A 4,859-nucleotide genomic window follows, 5' to 3' on the forward strand; every position below is an offset into this window, starting at 1 on the left:
TACATCACTTATTTTTACCTTATTTTTGTTTCTTGAGATTGTGATAATTAAATATTTTGTTGTATTTTAATATTATTTATTTATTTATGTTGAATGTTCGAACTTAGCGCTAATATATGGTACATACTATTACTTTTGTTATATTTTAATATAACTAGATTTAATATTACTATTATTGATTTTAAAACTAGGTTGTAACATAATTGTACATTATAATGATAACTAAATGATTTTTAATATGCATCTACTTTAAACTTTGTTTTTAGCATTTTTCATATTCATTGAAGTCATATCATACATTACTAAATCTTATATAAAAATATTACTCAATTTTTTATAAAGAAATATCATAAAATGTACTATACTTGAGATATTTTTTACTTAATGATTCATTTAAGGCATAATAGTATACATTTCCAAATCTTATAAAAATTATTATTCAATTTATTATAAAACTATTATAAAATATTGAAATTTGTTATTAACTATACATGCTTGAAAAAACATACCCTAGACAATTATATAATTTATTAATATAATTATTTATTTCTACTCTTTTTTTTTTTTTTAAATGTTAAAAATTGTGCAAGCAAAAAATGGAAGGAAATGCAAATAACGCAAAAAATGTAGATAGAATGAAAAAGACTAAAAATTTAAATGTTGGGCATTTAAAGGCCCGAACAAAATTCCTTGCCAAACAATCAACTCTAAGCATCCCCACCAAGGGCAAGCAATTAGGTCTTCTTACCTTGCAGACCATAAATTAGTTTGAAGTGTTACAAGGAGGTGAATAGCATAACATTTTTGAATCATTCATTTAGGTGCATGAAATCAGACAAACAACAATTGCCTAGCACATCACAAACATAGGAAGTTTTAAACAGGATGGCAAGAATTGGGAGCTTGTAACAAGAAGGAAGAAAGAGTGGAAATCCCCATAGAGAACTAGAACGGGGCCCATGGAAAGCACCTCCGAGGAGGTAATCCACAGATAGGAGGTCTTCTTCAACAAAACAAGGTATGCTCAAAATAAATATGCAAGGGGAATCTCTCTACAATTGAAAATACAACTGAAAATTAGGAAGGCTAGCAACAACCTAAAGCCTGATATAATTTTTGATGCAAACAACATGCCTCTAGGTCTTAATCTGCGAGGCAAAGATTTTAAAAATAAAAACAAGATCCTTGGAGAGATGCAATATCATCAAACACAGTTTAAAAAAGGCGAGGTTGTGTGCCCTAAATCTTCCCAGCACATCTTTTCCAACTCTATTAATAAAATTCCCTGCCAGGTGCCACCTCCAAGTCTAGAAGCATTATCAAAACCTAATTTCCAATTTGGGAGTTTTGCTAAACAAAATTATAGTAACCAGGGCTCTCAAAGACAAAATGACAGAGTCAACAGCACCAATGGTCATGTATTTAGCAACAAGATATGCAAACGACTATGGGCTGATTGTGTGCAGAAAGGGGTTTATGCTTTATGGATGGGCCCTAAATCTAATAATGGGAATTTATTGAAGAAACTAAAGTCCCTCTTCAGTAAACAAGTATGACCTCTCTCTCTAGATAATCTAATTTATCTAGAGAGTAAGGATGCATAATATAGTTGGCCTCTACTAAAAACTCCCCTCTGTTTTCATAAAGGGCATAGCTTGAATTTTATAAAGTGGTTCCCAAATTATAATGTAGATTCAATAACCCCCTGCAAGTTTCTAGTTAGGATCACATTAGAAAATACCCCAGTAGAGCTTATTGATATAAATTTATTCATCACAATTAGGGAAGCTCTTGGTGGCTTATGGGGATATGAAGCCCATAATGTAAATACAAATTTATTTAAACTATCGGTGTGTCTAAAACCATAATTCTATGGCCAAAAATTCACCAAAATCATTTCTAATAGATCCACATATAGGATCAATTACTCACTCTATAAAGGTTCAATTGATAACATTAAGATCCTCAGAGATAAACAAAAAGAGGCAACCAACACCTCAGATTTCAAAGAAGAGGATTTGGATACTAATATGGCAAAACAATATCCAAAGACAACAGAAGGAGCACATATTCCACCCCATAGGAGACCTACCAAAAACCCTACAAAGTAAATTACAAAAGTTCTTAGTTCAATCATTATCAAGGATGCACTAGAAGATGGAGAAGTTATGGAACCTATTCTGCAAAACAATCAAAAAGAGGAAAACAAGGAGCCAATGATTATGAATCTAGATGAAGTTAACCAATTGGCTCAGGAGAGGTACAAAGAAGATTCAAAACTTATGAAGCATCTAGAGCAACAAGTTTCACTCCTAAGAGTAGATAAGAACAATATATCAACAGAGATATTTGAGATAACAGAGAGCTTGACACACATTAAATCTCTAGAGGCAAAGATTGTACTAATAATAAATGGTACTATTGATTAAATTATATTAGCTCAACAATGCACTCCAGAGAAGAAGAGTGATAAGGATCCCAAAAGAAGTAGTCAACCAAGAAAGTGTAACAAGAAAATGAAGCACTGGAAGAGAAATACTCAGACACCGAGTGTTGAAAAGAAGGAAGGGCAAATAATAAACATAACCACCATTGAAGAAATGGAGAATGAGTGCCTCTTTTCAGCAACAACTCTAGTAGTGACATTGGAAAGGCTTGAGGGCAGTATGATTAAGGACCAAGAAGAAACAAGAACATCTGAGACCAATTCAAGAAATATCACTGGAGGCAAAAGACTGTCAAAATTTTGGAAAACACCTTGACCAAAAATAACTAAACAAGGAATTACTGATGACCTAAAGAAGGATGAACAAATGAAGAAGGCCAATCTATAAGTTGAGGAGGTATCAGAAGAGAAAAGAGATCAGATTGACTACCTAGATCAACTTACAATAGACCTCAATGATGCATTCTATGAAGAATTGGATGAGGAAGTCTTGGATGAATGCAAAGAGGAGCTGGTTAAAAAACTTCTTGAACTGGGGCGAGAGAACTATAATTTTGAAGACGTTAGGAGAGATGTTGAAGCTTTAAGCTGGATTCAATTGCTGGGGGCATAGAACAATTAGAACCGACCTTTGAAGTCCCACAAGTCACACAGACTTACAAAAAGAGAGGGAGGAAATATCAATAGGAACTACAAAAAAAAAGTTGCCACAGCGAAAGGGCAAACAAAGCTAACCAACATTCTCAACCCTAGGAAGGGGAAGATCCTTCCCAAAGAGGCATGAAGATCCTTTCCTAGAATCTTAGAGGCCTAAATGCCCCTAGCAAGCAACAACTTAAAAAAAAATTGTATTAATAGATTTCATCCAAATTTTTCTCTTATTCAAGAAACTAAATTAGGTAACCTAGAACTAGACAAGCTTAGAACACTAATGGGCTAGAGGAAACTAACTAGAGTCCCTTCTAAAGGGGCTTCTGGCGGATTGATCATCATCTAGAACCCAATAAATTTCCAAGTAGAAATCTTAAAGGCTGAAAAGTATTGGCATAGCCTGAAAGTAGTCAATTGGAACAACTCTCTCTCCTTTAGACTTATCAATGTCTATGGACCAAATGACAACTCAAAAAAGAATATTTCTTTTGTGGATATAAGCATGCATATTCAACAAGACCAGACCTTCTCCATTCTAGGGGATACTTTAATGCAATAACATCCCTAAAAGAGAAATTAGGAGGGTCAGGGAAATTACCACAGGCTATAACTGACTTCAACCACCGGTTTCAATCTAATGGGTAAGTGCACAAAGTTGTGGTGCCAAAAGGGGGGTATAAGTGGACACCTTTTTCCTGAAATCTGCAAATTTTGAACTTCAACAAGAATTTGAAGATAGTTACGCTCAAAATTTTTAGATATGACAAAAAAAAAAGTCATAGTCCTTTGAATCTAGTTTCTAAACTACTAATTTTTTTTTCAAAATGGTTTAGTTTTAGGTCCTCAAAAAAGGGGGCCACAAAAAGTGGTATTGTTTATTCCAAAAAAACATAACACAGTACAAAGTGTGGGCCCCCCTAAAATTTTAACTTTTTAAAAAAAATTATTTAATCGCTCTGGTCAAAAGTTACTTAACACTATGTAGTTTATCCCAAATTTTTCGGGGTAATTTTATAATGTGTATTTTTTTTTTTTAATGAATTTTTTAACTAGACACATCCCAAAAAAGTGAAATATATGTGTGCTCCCCCTAGAAATAATTGAAAAACTAATCTAAAATCAAATTTTTTTTTTTTTCAAAGTGTGTAGAATGGAGTCAAGTTTCTAAAAAATTAAGTTATTACAAAATTCGATGAACGAGCTAAAATCTATAGCCCAATTAGTACATGGTGGTTTTTGACAAAAAATGAACATACATTCAAAAGAAATTATAGATGAAAGGCTTGAAATAGTTCAAATTAAAAATAAATTATATGGTTGGATAGCTAACACAGAGATCTATAATGCTGTGTAACCTGATCTTATTGATACCCAACCATGAGAAATCTTGAAGGGGGAGCACAGAAGAAAAAAACAATAATTTTTTGTATGTTTGTTGGAAAACACGTCTCAGGCCTGTTCATCAAATCCAAACCTTTGGGTTGGATCTCCAAGGCAAAAACCAAGCCTTAGGCTTAGGTTTAATTAAGGTTTAAATAGCATGTGCGCCCTATAGTGCGTGCACCCTATAGCGTGTATGCCCTATAGCGCGCATGTGCTATTTAAACCTTAGTTCTAAATAGTGCGTACGCGCTATAGTGCACACGCACTATAGTGCACATGCACTATTAAGATCTAAGTTGCAAAAGAGAACTATGTGGGGGGGGATAGGGGAATGGCTATGTGTGTGCGTGAAAGAGATAGAGAGAAAGTAGGGGATAGA

Source organism: Cupressus sempervirens, chromosome 3 (genome assembly GCF_028749045.1).
Source record: "Cupressus sempervirens isolate cs-2001-9-10 chromosome 3, ASM2874904v1, whole genome shotgun sequence".
NCBI classification, from domain to species: Eukaryota; Viridiplantae; Streptophyta; class Pinopsida; order Cupressales; family Cupressaceae; genus Cupressus; species Cupressus sempervirens.